We start from the raw sequence: 17,492 nt of genomic DNA, 5'->3' as shown, positions 1-17,492 counted from the left end.
TGTGTTTTTGTCACTACTTCCTTTACCACGAAATGCGCCCTCCATCCAAAATAGTCAAGAGAATGCATTTTGCGCTATAAATTAGGGCCCCGTGAATAGATGGACGCAGTCTAGTCTATTCACGGGAGCTCTTGGGCCGGATGTAGACGGCCTGGGAGTGGATAGGTGGCTTGCTGGGCGGGGGCGGGACATATGGGAGGGTACAAAAGGGGGGGTTGGGAGGGATCGGGCTCTTTCGGCTGCGCGGAAGTTGGCCGATCGGGAGGGCAGGAGAGTAACGGGCTTTGCTTTAGAAGGCAGGCAAGTGTTTGGGCCCGAGTGGTTTAGCGACCATCTGGTGCGTTTTTCTTTTGCCAATAAAAGCTTCTAGGTATTTATATTTCGAGGCATAAAGTAGTGCCGGGCGCGCATTTATGTACACGCGCGCCTAAACGGTTTTCTTACCACCGCGTATCATGGCCGGGGGCATGATATCGAAGCGGTAAAGGCCACTTTAAGAGTACTCAGCGAGGCGGGGCGCGGGAACCTCCTGCGGCCTGGCGTTTTGAATGAAGCCTGGGTCGGCATGACGCGCGTGCGCATCGGCACGGGGTGTGGCAGTGGCGACTGCCGCTTGTTTCTCCCCAGAGAAAGGGAACAAAAAGAAAGGCAGAAAAGGACGGGGGCACGGCCGCCCCCCCTCCTCTAGTGCGGCATCAGGGCCCCAAAGGGGAGCCTCAGTTGGGTTCTGATCATGAAGGGGGGCCAGAGAAGGGGAAGGACAGCAGGAGGCCATGGCAGTCCCTTCAGGGGTGGCTGCAACGGGACAGGGCACACCCGTGCAAGTAGGGCAGGTGTCAGCGGGGCCAGTTGGGGCAGAGCAGCCCCTTGACCTTACTTGGGCAGGGGCCACAGCGGGAGGGACCACCCTGGACACGCCAGACAACACTGAGGATAGTGTAGGACAAGTACAAATGGCAGGCAATGCAGTGGCAGCTAAGAGAAGTGCAGTTTGCGTGGCAGGTAGTCCAGGCCAATGGAGCGACGAGGGCTGTGCTGTCGGATTTGGTTCTTCACAGCACAAAAAGAAGGCCGGCCACCAACCATTTGCAGATTGGGCGGATGTGGATATTGAGGTGCTTATACAGGAACAAAGGCAGCTGGTGAAAGAAACAGAACGCAGGTGGGAGCAGTTGTGTGTTGCCAGGGGCGAGTTGGAGGGTAGGTCCAAGAAGGCAAAGAGGAAGGCGGGGGAGGCGGGGGGCCACCCACACGAGACCAGCAAAGGGTAGTTGGGTATTGATACCGCAGGCAGAACAAGGGATAGGGCAGGAGGCTGGTGCGGCCGGAGGGTCTGGCAACGTGACGGCAGCGCCTGACGCACACAGCCAGTCACAGCGGGGAGAGTCGATGCTTGCATCGGAGGCAGGCAGAAAGGTGGCGAAGCCAAAGTGGCGCACTACGGCTCCGGGACGTTGGTCAGAAGTTCTAGAGGGGTCCTCGGCGGCTTTCTCTACACTGTGGAATCACAAGAAGGACATGACTGGTTTGTGCCAGAGGGGGCTAAGAGCGGGGGATGAATACTGCATGGAGGAAGCGTGTAGAGTAAATGAAGGTATGGAGATGGATGAAGAAGTGGTGCTTGAGCTCGATTATTAGGAAGAGCTGGATGATTGGGAGGAAGGCGAGATTCAGCAGAAAGAGGTGAGTGGGGTACAAGGGAAGGGGCAAGGGCGCAAGAGCGGTCAACCCCCTCTGCTGTTTCTGTTTTACAGGTGCCCACGTCGGCGCAAGGACACGTGGTGTCACACAACGAGGGCGGCAGAGGCAAGCTGGCAACGGATGTTGGAGCGACGGCTCGTGGGCTACAAGGTAAAGGAGAATGGTGGGCACCATGGGAGGCCAAGAAGGGTCCAGGGTGCACACCCGTTATAAGTCAGTAGGGGTTGGGGATAATTCTGTGCACTTTCTTTTGGAGTCGGGAATCGGTGTTGCACGTGGAACAGTTAAATGGATGGATAAGGGAGTGGCAACAGAAGAAGGGGTGAGGTTACAGGGGGTGAGGGAAATAAAGAAGATGAAGAAAAAGGGTTGGCTGGACATAAGAAAAGATTACCTTACATGGGTCTCGCGATGCCTTTAGGGTCCCATGTGGCCGAAAAGACGAAGGCAAGAATTTGGAAGCATGAGTATGTCGATGTTTTCAAACTCCTGCATAGGGACATACAGGCTAAAGAGCGTTCCAAGGAGGAAGAATGGGAATTAGCACGGAGGCCCAGAGTACCGATTACCATGGACAATTGGACTTCGGCTTTCCTCATTTATGCCAGTATATATTGTGAGAGATACCTTGACCGGGCAGTTGCCCTGTTTAAATACATGGACATAATTAGAAAAGCTCAGCTACACTTTGGGGGTTTTTGCCTGGCTGAACTACGACGAGGAATTCCGAGCCAGAGTTAGTATCAACCCGGAGAAGCCGTGGGGAGATGTGGGCTCTGAGTTATGGATGCAGTGGATGGCCTTGTCGCATTCGGCGGCATCAACACATACTGCTAGTGGTCTCCTGGTGGTGTATAAGCCTTTTCAGCAGCGTCCCGCTCAGGGAGGGGCAGGAGTATCACAAAGGGCACAGGGAGTTACATCAGGACCCTGTTGGAATTTCAACAAGGGATTCTGCTCTAGAATCCCTTGTAGGTTTAAGCAGAGTGTTCCAAATGTGGGGGTAAGCATCCGGTCACACAATGTTTCGCACTCAGTAGTCCTGCAGAACAGTGGAGAGCGGCAAGGGGTAGAGGGAGTCATGGTGCTACTCTAATTAGACTCGAGTCATTATTGCACTGGTTGCACGTGTACCCTGACACGGACACAGCACTAAAATTGGAGTGGGGTTTTAGAGAAGGGTTTCGAGTGGGTTACCATGGTCCGTGGCAGAGGAGATGGGTGGAGAACCTGCAGTCAGCAAAAGCTATGCCGGAGGTAGTGTCAGAAAAACTGCAGAAGGAGGTAGCGGAAGGCAGAATTGCGGGCCCCTTTTACGGGTGGCCCTTGGAGGACTTGATGATCTCACCCTTGGGAGTAGTGCCAAAAAAGAGCAGGGGGGAATTTAGGCTGATACACCATTTGTCTTGGCCTGAGGGGGCGTCAGTGAATGATTTCATCGCACCAGAGGACACAAAGGTAGTATACGCCACAGTGGATGATGGGATCATCCGGGGTGTGGAAGGCATGCAGAGATGGCAAAATGTGACATTAAAGCAGCTTTTCGGCTGCTCCCGATCCATTCAGAGGATTTCATTTTGTTAGGAATGCAGATGGGGGGGGCAATATATCTGGATAGAGTCCTCCCCATGGGGTGCGCGATTTCATGTGCCCTTTTTTAATCTTTCAGTACTTTCTTGCAGTGGGTTTTTGTGCAACGGAGTGGGCATCGGACGGTGTCACACTACCTGGATGATTTTCTCTTTATGGGAACAGTGCTGTCAGGTTCCTGTGGCAAGGAGCTTAGGCTGTTCGAACAATTGGCACAGGATTTCGATGTACCTTTGGCACCAGAGAAAACAGAGGGACCCAGTTGTGTTTTGACCTTTTTGGGTATTGAATTAGACACAACGGTCTTCATGGCTCGTTTGCCGGCGGAAAAGGTGAGGGAGATGCTGTCTTTTGTAAGGAAGGTCAGGGTGAGGCGCAAAATTTAACTTCGAGTGGCACAACAACTGCTGGGTTACCTACATTTTGCCTGTCGGGTTGTCCGTGGTGGCAGGAGGGTGGAGGGTGGAAAGTCAGATGCGGGCTTGTCCACCCTTCCAGGGGGGGGAGAAAGAAGCAGAGGAAGGATGAAAGACGGTGGGGAGGTCAGAGACATGCAAGGGGTAAAAGGGAAAAGGGAGATGCGTGGAAATAGAAGTGGAGTTGGTGAGATGCGAAGGATAAGGGGAGGTTTGAAACGCGAATGGACGAAAGGGAATTACAAGGTTAAAATAAAGGTTCTTATGAAGTTCTGTTTGTATTTTACATGTTATGATCTTTGAGCAAGCCTGTCCTAATAAATGGCCTTTTACACTAAGAAGGGTGTCGGAGTCTATGTCCCAAGTAGCGCTTACAGACGGATTTGCATTTTGCATAATTGTTATTTAAGTTTATTTAATTTTCCTGAATTTTACTTAATCACACAATCCCAAGGACTGAAATTTCGAAGACCCTGGTGCCAGAAACCCTCGCTCTCTGTCAGTGAATCAGATTAACCTGAGATCCTTCAAACGATGAAACAATAGGGGACGTTTGAGGTGTATAAGGACTGTGACTCTGTAACTGAACTTAACGGAGACACCTTTACCCGCTAATATCTTGGACCAGGGGTGATGCTGGATACAACTGTATGTTTTTTTCCCATCGGTTTGGACACTCACTTCCTTTCCTTCAGTCGAACAGTATCCCTGATCTACATAGTGCTCTGAAGTTACCGAATGCAACAGGTAGTGCTATACAATACTGCACAATACAAAAATAACAAATAAAAGTGTGATCACATCGGATCCTGTATATTCCATTTCGTTTCCGACTTCCATGCCCTGCAACGTGCTGGTTACAGAGCCTTCTAGGCTCATCAATCTTCATCAAATATCTCACTAGTGGGAGGAAAGTGGTGCATTTAAATGGTTATTCATAGGAGGCTTTTTTTGCTCCACTGATACTGCTTTTCAAAAGTTGAAGTTTGAGACAGCTCTTCATCAAGCATCTACTAACCTACAACTTCATGTGTTTTACAACAAATTCTGTAAAAGGTTCTTACCCTATATCCTTTGCATCTGGGGTTTCTTCACTTCACCTAAAAAGATTTTTGTAAATAATCCATTTTATAAAGATTTTAATTTCTGAAATACTCCAAAGTGAATGTTCCTACAATGAATGTTACCAGAAAGAAAACAGAAACCAAAGAAACAAATGTGCATATTATTAACCCCCCCCATGCACTCCCCATGTAGCCCCAAACCATTCCCTTCCGGTCTATGTTTCCAAAGCAGTGACTGTGGCTCCATGTTGTTACCCCTTATATGTGCGTATCTCGGCTTTGAGATATTCAGCCCAATCAATTCCAGAAGTGATCATGATCCCTCAGTTTTTCGCCCAAGATCCCCATACACCCAAATGGATCTTGACAGTCAAAGGGTACCAAAAGAGCCAAAGTCTATATACCACACGATTCGCTCACAGCCAGGGGCCGCTTCTTTGCAATGGCGAAGGAGCGTGCTCCCATAGCTAAGCTAGAAGCTGAAAAATAAAATGATAGTGGCTGGTCCATGGATGGGGGAGTGGAGTCTTAGGCTGGCTATACACACATGTGGACTTAGGTTTCTGCAACCAAAGTGTTACACAGCCGGGTTGGAGAAACTGCACAGATTCCCATGCAGTGTCTGAGCGGCAGAACAAGTTGCTCTGACCAATCCTGGCACTGCTTTCATGCCAGGTTAAACATGAAAGAAGTGCTAGGATTGCATGGGGAGCCTGTGCTGGTGTCCCAGGGAATGCTGGGGCACCATTAGAAGAGTAGCACAGCGTCCGGCAAAGGTTGCGTCATGGTGACAGGTACGTTTATTTATTTTTTTTATGTTTTTTTTATTTCTCACCCCCTGTCCCTGTGCATGCCCTCTTGAGATTTGCAGCGGCGACCGCTGCTCACAGCCATAGATGTATGTTCTGCATCAATCCTCATCATGTTGAATAATTCAATGGAATGCTATACAATTGACCTTGTGACACTGCTGCCATGACAGAAGCTGTTGGAAATTTTCCAAGAGTGCCAGAGCAGATAGGGGTGACTTGACTCAGATCGTCATAATCAGAGTCACTAGTGTCCTGGAGATTTACTTTACTATTGAGACTAAAACTGATCACCAAGTGCATGTCTTTGGCACTTGACCCTCAAGGTAAAGATACCGAGCTGTCAAAGGCTTACTCATTCAGGTGGTATGTGGTCGAAACTCGGAATTTAATGAAACAACTTCAGCCAATAAATCAGTGCCTTTACTTAAAATGAAACAAATATTTTGCTTCTGACTCACAACACCATGTTGTTCATAATTATCATAGGGCATTTTTAAGGTGCAAAGTTACTTAGTGTAAGGAAACAGGCTTTTGCAGGTTTACCCCCACTATTTGCTCCCATATTGACTACTAGGTACTGGTGAAATGGCTCTGAAATGCCCAAGCCCTGCTTAACAGGTCTCAGTGCACGAACTCTGACACTTAAACTAGTGCATGTTTAATTGGCTTGTCCCCAGTTGGCATAGCCTCAATTGATTGTAAGAACCTAGTATATGGGACCAGGGGTACCCTGGGCCTGTAAGTTAGTGTGTCCCCTAGCAACTGCAGCAGTTGTAGAGCCATCCTGAGTGGGACAAGGTAAAACATGGCTCCCAGTCTGCCACTGCCAACTGGAAAGTCAGGTTTAAACTGCTAACTCAACTTTGCCATTTAAGGTAATGGCAAAGCCCAAACCTCCCTTTTTAAATCGAGCGCGCAAGCTCTTTTTGACCTGTTGTTATCTATCTGTGGACTTTTAACCACGCCCATCTCACGCCTATCACTTTCACTCCTTCATGGGCTTGCCTTTCAAAAATTTCTTGATGTGTATGTTTTTATGTGGTTATGCCCTCCAGGGGCTGACTATATGGTTACATGAACATGTTTGCTCATAGCTCAACTTGTGGTGGTCCTAGGACGATGGGACCACCTTCAAAATGTTCACCGCAACCTGTTCTTTCTGTCTAGATCATCTCTGGGTCCCTACACTAGGTAAGTGGGGACCCCAAAATAATAACCCCTCCCACCATTCAGTGCCTTTTTAATTTCTGTCATGGCGGGAGCTATTGTTATACAGCTGAGAGTAGTTTGGCGGTGATTCTAACCGCGGCGGGCGGCGGTCGCCGCCCGCCATGCGGTTACCGCCAAATGACCGCACCGCGGTCACAAGACCGCAGCGGCCATTCTGTCTTTCCCACTGTGCTGGCGGGCGACCGCCAAAAGGCCGCCCGCCAGCACAGCGGGAAAGACCCAGCAACGATGAAGCCGGCTCCGAATGGAGCCGGCGGAGTTGCTGGAGTGCGACGGGTGCAGTAGCACCCGTCGCGAATTTCAGTGTCTGCTAGGCAGACACTGAAATTATTTTTGGGGCCCTCTTACGGGGGCCCCTGCAGTGCCCATGCCGCCATCCTCCCGCCAGGAACAGGATGGCGGTAGGGGGTGTCAGAATCCCCATGGCGGCGGAGCGCGCTCCGCCGCCATGGAGGATTCTCAAGGGCAGCAGAAAGTCGGCGGTACACCGCCGACTTTCCGTTTCTGGCCGCGGCTGAACCGCCGCGGTCAGAATGCCCAGCAGTGCACCGCCAGCCTGTTGGCGGTGCTACCGCAGTCATTCGCCCTGGTGGTTTCTACCGCCAGGGTTAGAATGACCACCTTTGTGTTTTAAGGGTGTTGTTTGTGATATCATTGCAGTGGGCCTGCTAGTCCTGAAAATGTGCAATGCACTATGTTCTCTTCGGGCTAAATATAGGGTTACACTGCATTATTTTCAGTCATTTTCTTTGTGTGTGGTTATGTTCTCTAGGGGATAACTATGTGGTTACATGACCATGTTTCTTACAAATGCTATTTTCATTGTGGTGTCCTCTAGGGGCTGTTCTGAGCATTACAGTCTAATGCCAAAAGTTTATTTCTGATAAAGGTTTTTATTAGGTTTAAACAACAATTGTATATGTTTTATCAATCTCATCTTATAGCACTTATGACCATGATTTAGACCAACTTAATATCCTTATTACACTGTGACTGTCTGAACACTATTGATATGTTTGGATGACCCTTCTAGTTTATTTCTCTTGTTACTCCTCCGTGGCTGTCTTGTGTCTTTTTTTGGGGCATTGTGTTAACCAGCCAGCAACTCTGATTGGGGATGGTGAAAGTGGTATTCTATTGGAATTAGCATGGCAGATTTAAATTAGGGTGCTAAATGAAAACATTTTCATTTTTAGGTGCAGATAGAGGAAGAAGGTAAATGGAAGTGCTTTGGTTATATCTAGGGCCACTGGAATTAAGTGGCAGGAAAAGACCAAATTATGAGGCAGGGTTGACAAATGTATGTGGCAAGGAAAGTCCACTTATGAATATGCAATGCCAATAGCTCTAACTCAATCGAATGTGAGACCTATTGCATTGCAAATGCTTGTCTAACTTGGTGTGGAATACTTTTGTGTGTGGTGTTTATAACTGTTTGAAGTGTAGCACAAGTACTTTACACATTGCCTCTAAATTAACCCTGACTTCTCTGTCCCATGCTACAAAGGGTGGAGCACAGGTTAATTTAGGGTGGGCTTGTGCCTCACCGTGACAAGGAGTGTGGTTGCTGCTGGACCAGGTCTCACACCCCAGTCAACCAACAACCCAGTTTCTTAAAAAAATATCACATGTCCTTATTATAGTTAAGTTGTGACCTCTTTGGTCACCTGTAATGATGAAATTATGTAGCTCCTAATTTGTGATAAATCATTACAGTTAACTTGTGGCATTATAATGCCTGCTGCCAGAGCTAGCAGCCAAGAAGAGTGAGGACAGATTACAGAGCATAATTACAGCTTGTATGAAACAATGAAAACGAGAATTGAATTTGACTGATCTGTTCTTTTCTAACATGAACAATGATAAGCAGAAAGGAGATATTTATATCAATATTTTTGGCATGCTATAGGTCATTGCACAATAGACAGAATCTCTATGTATTGTTGATACATTCTGAGCTATAGCATTTTGCAAATCTGATTTAGATTCAACGGATTCTAATATTTTTTCCAGCAATTTACCAAATGCTTTTGAAGTGTTTCATTGTGCACTATAGATTCTTATTTTATTCTCCATGTCTGCAACAACACTATCTCTTTCATGTGAATTATCAAGATACTAAGGACTTGAGCAGTTTGTGGGAAGGGTGATTGTGTGACCATATATCAAACATAATAAAATGCCATCAATCTACGTTTAAAGGAATTAAAAGCCACTTAGAATTTCCATGACCTTATAAAGGAACTCCGCCTTTGGCCTCATTTCTCTATATGGTCACAGAACTCCGGGGTGATTTGCAACATCCTTATAATGTATGCCAGAGAGTATTTTGTGACACATATAATGGTGTTCTTGTGTGCTTGATATTAATATTTCTTAATATTGATTTTGTTTCCTTTAAACAATTTTTACCCCACTGTTTCCACTGTCTGAAATGCAAATCATGCCACAGCTTTCCTCTCCCAGTAGATCTCCTAAGAATTTCACCACCTAGATTTTGTCATACTCCTTACAAACTGTGCCTCCTGTCCACTATCACCTGGTCCATTACATCAATCAACATATTGTGCTAAGATCCTTGAGGCAATTCTACCAGCAACACAGGCAGCACACTTCCCAAAAACGACATAGTCATTTCATTTTTATTCCTTTCATTCTTAGCCCGTACACTCTATATTTATTTATTTTGTAAAAAACAAAGCTGCCTAAAAGGTCTCGTGCCACTGAGCCATTTTGACAAGGCAACAAGTGAAGCGAGGAACCACTAGAAAAACACACCCTAACAATAAATTGATCTTTTGAGACCCAGGAGGAAGGGCAGATGATTTTCAATCCCTCTTAATATATGACGCGAGCTGTTACAAAGATTGGCTTCCAGATATTAAAAGGGGCACCCTCCATCACACTCTCTCCGATTGCGCTGGAAATATACTTGACGTATCTTTTCTGAACACAAAAATCGGGATAGAGTATGATGTTGTAGAAGGTTGCCTATTTCTGATTTTTCGGGGGCGTGGAAGGCTTCATGCACGTAAATTGCACCATCTCTCCATAGCTAGACAGTGCAGTGCTATCCTTGCCACCAACACATGCTGGTACCAACTTGACTGCGAAGGTTTGTGCTGAAAGATATGCAGGTAGCTCCAAATAAAGGTTGTTTTAGTAGTCAGCTTTAGAGAGCACATGCACAATTTATGAAAACGTGTTTGTCTCTGGAGAGGAAGTGAAACAAACCCTCGACACCACAAAATGTAAAAACATGAAGTAACCACAGTCCTGATCTGCATTTAGCGTATTGTCTCCTCATCGAATGGCACTCCTCGAGACATATCTTTAGCCTCTAGTGTTGGAGCTATTCCCACGCAAGGTGCTGACACGGTGCTGTCCCAATGAGTAGCATTTGTTCCCAAGACAAGAAACCCGGTCTTGTTACCACTAAGCCACAAATGGCTGTGGCTCTTCCAGCCTTATAATTAGCTAGGAGTCACCTTCATAAGACATGACCATAGAAATAAATGACATAACTAGGTCAATTACATATCAGATGTAGAGATGGGTGACAAAGAGGAGCCATGTGGTATTTCATACCTCATAGACAGCTTGCCTCACCATTCAGAAGGGGAGCAAGGACGTCTAGAACAGACCTACTAGAAATGTATTTAAATGAACACAGAACTGTGCCCCAAATGCCGATCTCCCCTTCCTCTGGAACCGGAACCCTTGGACCACTATATCAAATGGGGGGAGAAATTCAGAAGGATCACTCCTACCATGTACTGCTCATTCGAGATGGTCTTGATCTGCAAGGGATTTACATGGGATCCTGAGTATGTGACTGGGAATTAACCTTTGGGTAATGTAATTTAACACTGGTGTCTCAGGGTCACAATAGTAGCGCATTCCTGTGCAGGCACTTCGCTCTTTTAAAGTGGTGAAGCTAGCAGTAAATTATTGGTCCAAATGATGAAGGGGTTCAGAACCTAATTCAGAATGCAGTATGGCACAGCATATAACACTTGTTAGAAATGGGGGTTTTGGTTGGCAGTCAGGTTACCCTCTGTCCAAGCAAGAACCCTCACTCTAGTCAGGGTAAGTCACACACAATCCAAATTATCCTGTGCCCACCCTCTGGTAGCTTGGCACGAGCAGTCAGGCTTAACTTAGAAGGCAATGTGTAAAGCAAACACTCAATAACTTCAATGTCCAGGCTGTGCTTGACTTTATAAAAAGAAAAGGACTTTCCTGTGAAAGAGGTAAAGCACAAAACTTACAAATAAGGTGTACAAATAAAATCAGAAGGTCCTGGTACCTTCTGGGCCCTTGTTACAATTCCAAATGTATTTAGATCTCCCTTCTGGTAAATTTCTGGTTGACATTGAGCTCTACCACATGTTCATACTAGGAGGGGATGCTTTGTTTCCACTTAGGTCTCATCTGATCCATTTGTGTCATTTAGTAAAAGAAGGGGAGTGATTGACAGGATATAGCAAGGGATATTGGCACATAAGCTTTTCCTCTGAATTAGCCACCTGCACAGCCCATTATCTTTTGAATATAGTTCAAGTGCATGGATTTAACAACATGTCACTTAAAAACGAAAACATGCTGTGCACCTCAAAACTCACCACCGAACAAAATAACTGCCTGTCCACAAAAAAGGCTTCGATGCTTCTGGGTCATACTGTAGCCCATCACTGGTGCCCAATTGAGGAGGCAAAGTGTATTTCTGAACTGCAAAGTCGTGTAAAGAGTCCAAACGGATATAATTTTTGGTAGGAGGACAAGTGGCAAAATAGTGGGCGAGTTCATACTGTAGGTCCATTGATTAGTTTTTGTGCAGGGACCTGTATCTCTATTTCCACTGGTCACAGTCAGGATTCCACAGTGACAGGATAGCCCACTAGGCAATAGGACCCATTGCTGTCACTGAGAATATCTCTAACCACTGGGAACTGATCTAGCTAATGGTTAGTAGTGATACCTTCAGAACTGTAAAAACAAGAATGATGATTCGAATGGTTCTTGATTTGGGACGACCTCCGCCTCCAGCTGATATGCCAGGAAAAAAAGATAAACTGTCTCTGGGTCCCACTAGAGCAACAAAAAAAGTAGATACATTTGTTGAAACAAAATATTGAGCTTCAAGGAATCCATTCCTGCACAAAAACAAAGCCTATTCACAGCGCAGGCACGCTTGCAGCATGGCCCAAGGGTACATGCATTGAGGACAGACATCTCACAGTGCACAGCAGTAGGAGGGAGCAGAAGTCCACCATATCTCAGTAAGTATGCTGCATTTCTGCTCTCTCTGTTTCACGCAACGCAGTATAGTTACTTTGCTTGCTTTGCTGCGTTGCATGAAACCTTAGTGAGTAAGCCCCCTATTGCACACACTAAAATGAGTTTCGGCAGGCCATGTGTTCATGTGCATTGGCCTCCTGTCTGAATGCCCAAACTGGAATGGGAGAGGAGCCGGTTTAATTCTGGCAGTGCAGAGCTGCACATAAATGACAATGGCTGGCTACCTCAATCACACCCAATGCACCAGCTTTGGGGAAGTAGACAGCAGAATGTGTATGTATGGGCTGGAATTTTCCACATGGACACCATCAGCCCAGCCTAAACGAGAGCATTAGCGTGTGAAGCAAACAGCTGTGTGAGGTCCAATGGACCCCAGGTCTTACCATTTCAGTTACACCCAAGCTCAATCATTATTCACAGGTCATAGGCACACTTCATACATGTTCCTTCAAATATAGGATCTAAAAACCAGAGGTGGCACAGCCATCAATCACAACAACAAGTACTGCTACAGAGCAGTAGACTCCCCATCATTTCCATTCTTTCAACTTCTCTCGCAAACATCAGACCAAACCAATTAAAGGTTGTTGGAATGTGTGCATTTAGCTAATCTGTATGTGTTATTATACAGTGAAAGGCGAATCTTTCATAAATACCAGTAGCCGCTCATTCATATGTGACATTGGGGGTCATTACGACCCTGGCGGAACAAGTCCGCCAGGGCCGTGGGACGCGGTGGCACCGCCGACAGGCCGGCGGTGCCCCGCGGGGCATTCTGACCGCGGCGGCTCAGCCGCGGTCAGAGAAGGGAAACCGGCGGTCTCCCGCCGGTTTCCCGCTGCCCCAAAGGAATCCTCCAAGCCGGCGCAGCATGCTGCGCCGGCATGGGGATTCCGACTCCCCCTCCCGCCATCCAGTTCCTGGCGGTTCTCCCGCCGGGAACCGGATGGCGGGAGGGGGAGTCGCGGGGCCCCTGGGGGCCCCTGCCGTGCCCATGCCTATGGCATGGGCACGGCAGGGGCCCCCGTAAGAGGGCCCCTAAAAGTATTTCAGTGTCTGCAAAGCAGACACTGAAATACGCGACGGGTGCAACTGCACCCGTCGCACCTTCCCACTCCGCCGGCTCTATTACGAGCCGGCGTCATCGTGGGAAGGGAGTTTTCCCCTGGGCTGGCGGGCGGTCTTGTGAAGACCGCCCGCCAGCCCAGGGGAAAACTTGGAATACCCTCCGCGGTCTTACGACCGCGGAGCGGTATTTCGGAGGGGGGAAGCCTGGCGGGCGGCCTCCGCCGCCCGCCAGGCTCGGAATGAGGGCCATAATCTATATCTGTGTGTCTTTATAACATCTGCATTCATACGACACACGTGATATTCTTGTGTCTTTATTGTTCAACATACAGATGAGTACTTACAGATTGGGATAAGTACTTATCATTTTGAACCCCCTCTGCCTGTTAAAGTTCTGCAAGAAGGGTGCGCCTAGCTTCAGATGATAGCTCGTTCTTTTAAGCAAACTAGGGTACCAACATCTTAATTGTGCAGACTCTCTGGGTCCACGCTGCAGTAGATTCACGAACGGAGTATTTTAAGACAATGAAACAGTGGACATCTAAAACAGATGGTTCGTGGCAATCCTTATTTAGCGAGGAAGCATTTTCCTACTATGCATTTCTGAGAAAGATTCAGTCCAGAAGTGTCAGGGATGTGGAGCTATGGCCTGTCCTTTAGTGATACATGTATAGATGTCACTGTAGAAATATTGTGGACATAATTGGCCACATCTGTGTGTCATCAGCTACAGAATCAGGCTTGTCCATAAAGACAGTGGTGCGTCTCACACCGTCAGCACTCGCTGAAATATCAGGATTCAAGGTGGCATGTCCCTACGCAAAGCCATCACTTTGCATGAAATCTCAGAAGGTGGTGAACTTGTCAGCCTTGAAACTGACTTTTAGAAACTAAACTGTTTGGAAATCCAGAACGTAACAGCCCATGACAAGTTGAATGACCCTGGAGTTCGGAGTAGTTTGGCATTGTAGTAAGGTGAACATTTTCACAGTCTATAACAGCCTACAGAACTATTAAGAGAAGGAAATCTGACAAGGTCATACCTGCCAGTGGAATACAAATTGTGAAGTTTCTGAAACGTAACATACAGTTACATTCGAGTTCACACTGAACTGGACCCTGCTTTTCAAGGGGCTTTTTCCACTCTATCCTCGGCCATCTCTAGTATGCTGTAAAATATTCTGCAATTCGTCCGTCCCCTGTTGTAATATCCTGGGAAGTATCAATACACATCACTTTGAAGCTGAAATAATATTCAAGATGCTGAAAATATGAATAATTTACCATTTTAAATAGTCCTGCCATGAATGACTTCTGTAACTTATGAAAACATATCGATTACAAATGTTGGCAGGTTCCCAAATCCCCAGGCTCCACAATGCCTAGAGACAGCAGCTGCTGGCAAAAAAACGTAGACACACTCATATCTTGTGTGTATGTGGAAATGTGTGGGCTTGGATGAAAACGCGTGTACCTTTTTGTTCATGTGTTTGTGCAAAGATGCATACACATGTGTAAGTTTGCGGAAATGTGTATTTGCTTGTGCAAATTCGATTGTGACTATGCAAACATGCTTGGGCACGTATGTGGGCATTTTAAGTACAGAAGTTTGCGAGGTGCATTTGTGCAGACGTGTGAATTTGTAGAAGTGTTCGAGCATGTGTGTATGTTTGTACAAATGTGTGTGTACAAGTGTATGTGTGCAAACATTAGTCAACATGTGTGTGTGTTCAAACAAATTTGATATATGTGTGAGCACGGCTGGATGTGTGCGTGTGTGCAGTTAGCTTGTGGTTAAAATGTAAGTGTATGTTATACTCCAGTTGTCAATTTAGAAATATTCATCGTTCTATATTTCGTAGTTCGTCGGTTGCTCATGAATTGGGAGAAGCAAATATGTTAATTTTCAAGTATGCATGTTTCTCAGGAAAGGGTACTTCATTAATAAGGCTGTGGCTCACTTTATCCACTTTACCGATAGTGATTCACCAAGAGGTAATGTTTGAAGCATGAAACCATATAGCATAATTCATAGAATAGTGAAATGCTAGCTGTTTGATGGTGGCCGGTACTGCTCTATAATGGCTATGTCTGGCATTGAGGAGACTGGCGTCGTTGAAATGGTTCTCAGTGCTTCTCAGAGCCTTTCCGTGGATCAACCATTGACTGATTTTAACACTATGTTAGCGCTTCCAAATGTACATGCCAGTGATTCTTTAACTTACCGTGGTTCTGTTGCAACTCAATTACATGTACTCCTCAACAAGCACGTACCGCTCTGCTAGACATAGCAACTCATACCCTCGGTTTGTAAAACAAGCTAATAAAACACTGCACACAAAATGCAGACCTATACATTCAAGAGCAATGTCAGACATTGTGGGCCTCATTTACTAGAAAGTGATGCAGCGCGGCGCCAAATTTCGCAGGGATGCGTCACTTCAGAAACACAGGTATGTGCCGGATTTACAGCAATACAGCACACCCCGTGTTTTCCCTAGCGCTGGCGCTACATTTAGCTGCCTAGTGCCAATGCAAGCGTTGCTGGGAATGATTGTTTATGTGCAGGAAGGTGTGCCTTCCTGCATATAAACAATCAATAAAGGCCATGTGTTTAGTTGTGGCTGGCCATTTTTCTTTCTCTCATTGCTGAGAACACAGGGCCTCATTTATGCGGCCCTTGCGCCACCGGAGCATCACTTGTAGTGACACTCCAGTGGTGCAGTGCCCTGAACCATGTTTACAAAGCAGCGTTAAGCTACTCTTTGTGGCTTAATGCCACCTTGTAAAACGACCCCTTTACACGCATCACTGAGGATGAAAGGGGTGTGCAATGGGTGTTGCTGTGGGCATTCCACCGGAACACTGATTGTATTTTGGAGCTGCCCCAGATTTACGCGAAATCGTAAACCTGAGAGTCTCCAAAAACTAACGCCACCCAACTGGTGGTGTTAGCATGGTGCAACAGGGGGAAATACTTTTATTTCTCCTTGTTTTTGCCTTTGCTTTCTGCAGCACACATAGAAAGAGCAAAACACCATCAATGATTGTTTATGTGCAGGAAGGTTTCCCTTCCTGCACATAAACAATCATTAAATAATGATGATTTGCTACTTCTAGTGTGCTGCATTCTGCAGCGCACACAGAAGTAACAAATACCCATATTCCTGCACGTAAACAATCATTCCTTTCAACGCAGGCACCTTTGCACTATTTTGCAAGGGAGCCTGTGTTGGCGCTAGGCAGCTGAATTTAGCACAGTCCTTCGATGGCTTACAGCGTCATTGTTGTTCCACCTGCGGTCTTGGACGGCATCTATTTCAATACCAGAGGGAACCCATGATGACTGGTTTGAGACAACTTCTTTTGTTTGGCACCCCCTGATCGTGGAAACTCATATTCGTTCTGACGTGTGGGGTGTTGTGATAAACTTAGAGAAATTTGTAGAAGGCACACCCTCACTCCCTCCCATCCAAATTTGAATTTTGATGTAAGACCGTCAACACAACTTGGGTTATTTTTTGTTAATGTCCTGTCATGACTTGCCCATCCCGGTACCCCTCTCGCTTGGTTACATGACCTGTCCCTCCAACCTCTCCCTCATGTCTGCTTGCATCCTCCGCACATCATTGGTTGTCTCGTCTCGCTCTTCCCGCAACTCCTTATATAATCAGTTGACTGGAATTTTTAGTTTCTGTTAGTCTTTGTCTGCGTACACATGGCTGTCACCCAACAACACTCACTTGACATGGGTGCAGTAACATTCATGCCGAGACGTGTGCCACACCAGTAGTGCTGGAGCCAAAACCACGTGAAAGTGTATTCCCTATCCCTAACTCATTATGGGATTGAACTCCAGCAATGATGTTGGTCTTTTTAATCATCGTAAATTAGCAAGCATATTGGTCCCATTTATATCACTTGCCACAAAGAGGGTTGGCAGTAGCAGTCCCACTCTCGTTTTGTGCATCACGGTGTTTTTCTTTGAAGCTGTACCTAACACAGCTGCACAACCCTATGCTTCTGATGTTGTGTTATGAAAAAATATGAAGCATACATGCTTAAAGTACCGCAGCAAAGCTAAAGATGCAGCATCAGAATGACAGATTTGCGCAACAGACTGCTTAGCACTTCTTGCAAAGTAACACAGCCCATAAGAAAGGTCTATTTCCAGAGTGAGCAACAAAGCCATTTCGTTAAGTTATTTTCCCCTTTCAGCTCTCTCAGTGACACAAAGGGCTAACCATAACACCCATCTTGAGAGTTCCTCTCTGTTTTAGCTTCATATACTCATGAAAAGCTTGTCTCCC

This window comes from Pleurodeles waltl, chromosome 4_2, assembly GCF_031143425.1.
Source record: "Pleurodeles waltl isolate 20211129_DDA chromosome 4_2, aPleWal1.hap1.20221129, whole genome shotgun sequence".
In the NCBI taxonomy this organism is placed as follows: domain Eukaryota; kingdom Metazoa; phylum Chordata; class Amphibia; order Caudata; family Salamandridae; genus Pleurodeles; species Pleurodeles waltl.
This window is presented reverse-complemented; position numbering follows the sequence as displayed.